Raw genomic sequence first — 7442 nt, forward strand, 5'->3', positions numbered from 1 at the left:
CTTACTCAACCTCGGGCGGGCAACACATCCCTTCCCTTGCCCTTATGCACTATACTCGGACCAGTCTTCGTAACCTCAGTCAGCATCGAATGCAGGTGGTCACACCAGACCCACCCTTTACGAGAGAAACCCACCTCATCCAAAGTCAAGAAGATTTTTTGAATAAGCTCATCGCCCATGCGGCTTACACTCTATGTATTATGGCGCTGGCGTCAATATGCAGAGAATATGATTACGTGCCCCCCTGTACGACTCTAACGCGCGGCGGCATATCTCATCTACTCTGGGATTGCCCTGCTTTTTCTACTGGACGCTCCGAGATCAAACTCTACCGCCTGAACTACCATTCTCTTCTAGAAACGAATGCTAACACACAGATGATATTTACCAAGTATGGCTCGCTTAGTGGCCTGGTTAGAGCAATATGATTTGAGTGACGACCTAAACAATGAAGATTATGTCTACTCCCCTTTACCCCTATCCATGGCCTTCAGCCTTCCCATTTAATAAAGGACATTCAATCAATCAATATACACACTAGAAGTGCAACATTGCACTTTTTTCAGATATCTTAAAAACACATTTTTTTTTTGCCCGCTTAACGTATTCCAAGAATATGAAAGTATACTTTATAATGTTTGATTGCTATACAGGATGGAAAATGTTCCAAACATAGACTGACAGCGTACCTTTAAAACACTACTAATGTACTCATGACACTTTTTTCATGTTGGCAGAAAGCATACACATAATGTGCCAAAAGCATATTTCTAGCATGCTTCTAATAAAGTCAAAATGCACCAGAAATAGGATGCACTTTGGTGAGATTAAAAATTACACAAAAACGAACCGGAAATATACACACCAATGCTGTAATAAAATAAAAATACATGAAGCCTTTTCAGTGCTGGCTAACAAGAAACAAAAAGGCGTTGTATTCTATACTGTCCCAATGCGCGACATTTTACTTCGTTGCAGTTTGCTCGAGCAGACATTACATGCTTTTTCAGGCCAAAGTCGATCTTCGGCCTTTATAGCACCGGCCATTACACGATAAATCACCCGTCTGTGTGTTGTTACGATTGTAGGAAGAATGAAATGTAAATGCACGGGTCTGCTACTGGCTCTGTAGCTGAGCCACCTCCGCTGCCTCGTGCGGGCAGAAGAGAGAAAGTAGAGAAGTAAGAAAGAAAAAATAGAAGTGGGAGAGAGAAAGACGCTAATCACAACAGCAGTCGTCCACCACCGAAGCGATGACGGGTGCAATGACGGCATACAAGAGATACAACCGGCGGTGGCAGGCGAGCCCCTACTATTCCCAGCCCCGTATGGCCAGGAGCAGCCACCCCACCCCCTTCTGTGTAGTGCACGACGCCGTACGGCGTCCCCGGCGAATGGCTATGGGACGTTAGTTAACAGAATTATATATTAGATATTTGTTCCTCAACAATTCATAGCGCCGCGTTCTGAGTGCTGACAAGCGATTGCTCGTTTAAAGTAGCATACAGCTGTCAGTCAAGTTAGGCACTACTTGCGACAGGCATTAGAGTTGAAGGAATAATTGCACACTTTCAAAATTAGTTTTAGTGTCAAGAAATACTCCAAGTGTACTTTCAACCATTAATTTTGTAGCTACAGAAGTACATTTTAATGTATTAGCAACAGGCTAAAAACTTATGCGTACGTTTCAACTATTCCAAATATTGTCGAGCTGTACTTTAATGTCTGGTATTTTTGACATATTTAAAAATGTATTTTGAATATACACTACAAAATTTAAAAACCTATTTTAATATATTTTAAGCGCATTCCTGAATGCAATTTTATTTAAAATACAATGCGAATACTTGAGAGTGTATACCAAGCTATCACTTTTCTTGAGGGACTCCTCACTCAACCGGCAAAAAAGTCCAGTTAGCTTATGACTAACTGAAATTCCTTGGCTAAGGCTTCGTTAAAGAAAGTGCTTTCCGAGATGTCAATAAAACGGACACTGTAGCCTCTTTCTGCACTCCATCTGACAAAAAATAAATTAGTTGTGGTTTAGCTTGTGGGCAAACCTGGAGTTATGCGAGAGCAATATGCATTGCTAAGCTTTAGTTCGGCTTTAAAGTAACGACATGGCTTTGCATATAGCAGTTTACTCTATCGTTTCAACTTCATTTATGCCGTAGGGGACTCACTTCACGTATGAGCACCCCTTGCCTCTCATCGTAACCATTCTCATTCTCTTCTTTTTCTTGTTGTTGTGGTTGTTCTTCTTTTTCTTCTGCTTATCCTTTTTCTTCACCTTCTTTTTCCTTCCTTTTGTTTTCATTCTCCTTTTTGTTCTTCTTCTCGTTTTGTTTTCTTGTTTCTTCCGTTTCCGCACAGGTATGGCGAAATGGCGAGGCTGTGGGCAATGCAGCTCTTGATACAAAAAAAAAAAGAAAAGAAAAAAAACGTGCTTAGCCTATTGGGACTTGGGGTTTCGCCGCTTACTACAGGTGCCTAGTCCACAATTTCCCTCACCTTGGTACACCGCGTACACAACTCATGAAGGAGAGTGCCGCCTTCCAGTGGTCTGATGAACCGCCTGCATTCAACCATTTGAAACACAGCTTACTGACCTCCCCTGCTATCGGCCACTTTAACCAGGAGGCCGCGATTGAAGTTCACATATTGACGAACAGAAACGGCCTCAGAGCCATGCTCATTCAGAGAGAGATCGGCACCGGGCGTTTAATTGCGCACGCGAGTCCGGCTTTATCGAAGGCAGAGTCTAATTGCTCCTCAAAGAAAAGGTATGCCTCGCGGTAGTTTCGCCAATTAAAAAGCGCAGACCGCACTTGTACGAAGATTATTTCCAGATCCTTACCGTCTAGCGCTCTCAGAGAGCGTGCTGTTTGACATACATGGTGGGGCCTTGCTTTGCACGATGTCGATGCCAAGATAGTCTTTTTGTCTGGGCAGAGGCAGATGAATATAAACTGCCTCTCGAGAAACCGTTAAAATCAGCACCTACAGATCAGGATGGTGAGAAAAACGATGTTTTCGCGGATTACCTCACGCGGTATGCCAAAACGCGAGCTTTATCTTCTGCAACAGCTCCGGATGTGGCGAAGTGTTTATAACGTCCATCGTCGTTTGTCACTGTGCTCCAGGGGTCCTGAGCAATAATCAAAGTGCTTCGTTTATGTCCCAGATAATTGTAGTGATGGCAATCCATCTCCAACTCATGGTAACAGATTATAATCATGTGGAGTGAGCGTGAACTGTGTCAAAACTGCTGCTCTTGGGTTTCACTCCTGTTCACTTTCCTGTCAAGAAGACCTGGTACGGTTTTACTCAGGGTGCCGCAACAATCCATCTTAACATGACCTAATGATACGCTGTCTACGCCCTCCCGTCTTACCAGATCCTCGCTTGTCCGTCATTAGATATTTCCACGACGCAGTATGTCCGACATATTACCACTATGTGTGAGATCCCGTCAGCCACTGGGGCGTATTTAGGGTGGGAGCTATCTTCGTTAATAGAGAAATTGCCAATTGCGAGACCGCAAAAGGAGCTGAGATGTTGCAACCTCCAGGTCAAATTCAGCCGTCACTTGTCATTTGACCAAAGCTGCGTTCAGTTGTACTGCTCCTTAGTATAAATATTCTTTAGACGTCTTCCTCTTCATTGTTTTTATTTTGCGATTTGCGCGATTGCGAATGACCTGTGATGTTGAACTAAAGCACATTACTAAGCTGTACATTAATCACTTGTTTCTCTCGCATGCAGACAGGCAGTGAGCAAAGATCTGAAGTTTCGAATAATGTTCGATAGCAAACAGTTAGAGACAAAAGAGCAAGCAATATACTTTATTTTCTGAGAAGCGAGAGCTACAACTAACAGCAGAAATAATGGTGCTCGCCTAATATCCTGTGCTGGGGATATTTTTGATATCAGAGGAAAGGTCTAGTAGAGTTACATTTGAACATCGCCTTTTTGGTGTGCAATCATCGGTAGCGTTCTCCACGCATTTTCCATGGCAGCACACACCAGCAACCGTATCATTGTTCTCCTTTTCGAACTGAAACATAAAAAGAACAAGCTCTACGAACGTATTCTTTGAGCACAAATTATTCAACTGCCATGTTGAAAATTGCCCTCTTGTGCAGGACAGAAAAGGTCATGAAAAACTGCGGTATTCCTTGTTTTGTAGAGAAAGGGAGATTATCATGACTGCATGACTACAAATACATTCCGTTATTGAACTCTCGAATCGCGGAATATGAACTAGAAGCTTGGTGGAGGGCTCTACAACAAAGCATAGGGAAGATGGAGCCCGCGGAATATATTTATAACAGTTGAACGCATTCCAAAATATATCAATGGTTGTAATGCAAGGTAAATATTAAAAAATTCGCAGCAGTTAAACGTATCCTTCAACCCACTCCGGAATTGCGACACCAGTAACCGGCGCCGGCGCTACACAATTAAACGACAAATGCGTGAACTCAGGAACATGAACTAGAGAACAAATAATGTTACTATTAAAACCGGATGAAACATTTTTGTATTATTAAATAGTTTTCATTCGCTTCTTCTCGTCTCTACACCGGTCATCTTCCACGCCCGAAAGGCCTTCTAGGTCGTCAGCCGTGCTCTGTGGCGGTTCGTCCCAATCCTAAGCGCATCAAATTCCTCTGCACTATGAATTGTGGATATTTATGAGGCAGAAATCTGTGTTAACTACTTTACTATGGAGGGAAGGGGCCAAATTTTGGACATTTTTGTAATAATTACAAGAAAAGGTTAAAAAAAAAAATGATCGGGAATAAGAATACTTTGTAAAGCGAAATCTAGCGCAGCTGTTCTGGTATTTCAGTTTTGTAAGACACAAGGAGTACAAATACCTTTATTATAACATCATCAAGGATGTTACGGATGCATCCAAAAAAGCCTTTGACTGGCTTGACAATGGGATGCACACCTACATACAGGAAAAGCGCAGCAAGAGAGCACGGAAGGAAATAAGAGAAATATAACATTAAGAAAAGAATTGTACATAGCCAAGCATTAAGAAAAAACCCTTAGCAAAAAAAGAAACAATAGATAAGTGATAACTGTGAAAATACAAAAGTATAAAGACGCAATAAATACAGAACAAATCATTGAAGAAAGTCTAAAGAGAGTAAAAGAAATACTTCAAATCGTTTTACGTGATTTAAGATAGCTTGGGATTATAAACCGGATCATTTGACGGCCATAATTTGTACGGAGCGATGGTACATATGATTCATGTTTTTGACGTGTAGAGTAATAAATGATTGATGGGTGTAAGTCAGCTAGACCATTGTAAAAAGCATGAAGTTTTATGGCATCTTTCATAACGTCTCAGTAAAAAAAATTACTAAAGCTCATTTACTGGCGTAATGTTTAATAACGCGAAAAGAGGTGGGTATGAGCTTTAAACGGGGTTTTTGCCATTATACGAACAGCCTTAATCTGTATTTTATGTAACCTATATTTGTTTGACCATGTTGTTGTGCCCCAAAGCTTGACGCTAAGAGGTAATGAAAAACGAACTTCACATAACATGCCTGTTCCCAATTTGTCCCCAACGTTATCGATGTGTAAGTCCCAGGACAAGTTGCGCCAGACTCCTAGATACTTTAATGAGCAGGCAGTTTCAATGCGTTGCGAACTAAGTGTTAGTATATGGTTTAGGTTTTCGGTTTGAAAATTATTGCTTTAATTTTGGCTGCGTTGACCTTTAATGAGGATTTTGAGCTCCATGCAACTCATATGCTCAAGGTTTCATCATCTTTGAATATCAATTGGTTTAACGTATTAGCTGTAAAGAACATGCTGACATCATCTGCATAGATGACGTATTTAACACTATTGTCAATGTTCACAATGTGATTATTGTAAAGGGTAAACCGTGTGGGTCCAAGAATACTGTCTTGTGGTACACCATAACGTATGGACTTTAACTGCGATGAATAGTTGTTAATTACCGCCAGTTGCTGGCTGGGCTACAAATAAGATTTCATCAGCTTTACGATTTAATCAGTCACGCAGGCGAGCGCGTACGATAGGAAACCGGGCTATTCTTCATGTGCAGCTGCTCCAACAATTATGCCACGGCTGGCAGTTCAATACGGTGGAAGGAAAAACGATTGGCGCATTTTTCAGTTTTATGAAATAATTTCCTGAAGTAAATGCGAAGGTACGTAACCGTTTTATCAAACGCTTTTTAGCGCATGCCCGGACATGCACGTGCACCCCCTAGGAAATTAGGCAGGCAAATGCAAGCAGTCAGGTGCTCTTGCGCTTGGACTGTGTTGTGCATGGATGCAAGCTGACAAACAGGATTTCCAGGGCACAGCGCAAGAGGCTGCCAGCTTCAACTGCGGAGAGATATGCTGCAGCGATGTCCGAAGGGTGTAAAGCGGATTTGGTAGAGCGATTACACTGGCTTAATTCCTACCTAGGCCTGGGTTGTGGAAATTTCTTGTGACTTGCTAATTCATCGTTTAATTTTTGTACAGCCGAATTCCCACATTTCAGATCATCATCTATAGCGCCTAATTATTGGCGAGACATACAGCGTTACCCTTAACAGGACAACGGTTTCAATAGCTCATAAAAATGATTTTTCCTTTCTTTTCGCGTAAGGGATAGTCACTAAAACACCGAAAATAGAGATCCGTTAGTAACTTAGAACTCAAATATGGGAGTAATTACTCTCTAGCATCCACTCGAATGCATCCATACGAGTTCAAAAGGAAGCTGCACGGCTTTGTTCGTGACTCCTTGGGTAAAGGAAAATTCATACCAATCACACTGATGAGTAATTCATCTTTTATTACAAACCAATTCCGTCTTGAGGGTTTCTCCTCAAAATAAAATTAAAAGAAAACATCAAGCTATGTCGCAGGACATATATTTACTCCGCCAGGATTTCGTTCACATACTCGTTCCATTGCTAGTGATGACTCTTGCACTTTTCATCAGAGGAATTGATATCGTTGGCCCCAGTAATTTGGTGCAATGTATGGTGAGGTGAATTTACGACATAATCTAAGCACAAATGAAAAAAGAAACAAGAAGCGAACAGTCGAAACGTACCACGCATGGTGTCCCGTTTTCCCAGTACCCTCGCTGAAACAGGCTCCATGGAAAATTATTTGTGCTTTCATTTTGTCGACAAACGTACTGACAGCGCAGGACAGGTTCTTTTAACTGGAAATAATAACAGAGTAACGGCGTATCGTCAATTTGGTCGGACAAAATAGTAGCAGGTAGAACATAACCCACACCATTTGCACTTATTCTGTTTATATATTTTATTGCAGTCTAGGAGTGCCTATATTACCGGGCGCTCTTTATTTAGGGCTATATGCTTGCTTCGCGCCACATAATATTTCTCTCCCTGTTTATATATAGGCTTCTTTTTTGAAACGTCA

At 41.6% G+C, this 7442-nt stretch overlaps 1 long non-coding RNA gene across 1 annotated transcript; it reads right to left on the reverse strand.

Moving 5' to 3' along the window:
• Nucleotides 1-3829: 3829 nt before the first annotated feature.
• On the reverse strand, nt 3830-7220 carry LOC146190108 (uncharacterized). Its single transcript, XR_014707332.1, has 2 exons — nt 7105-7220; nt 3830-4057 (listed from the first exon to the last, which is right to left on the reverse strand). It is a non-coding gene; the product is annotated as an uncharacterized LOC146190108 (long non-coding RNA).
• Nucleotides 7221-7442: the final 222 nt, after the last annotated feature.

The sequence above is a fragment of the Amblyomma maculatum genome, chromosome 5 (assembly GCF_055883805.1).
Source record: "Amblyomma maculatum isolate TAMU_Amacu chromosome 5, ASM5588380v1, whole genome shotgun sequence".
NCBI lineage: Eukaryota > Metazoa > Arthropoda > Arachnida > Ixodida > Ixodidae > Amblyomma > Amblyomma maculatum.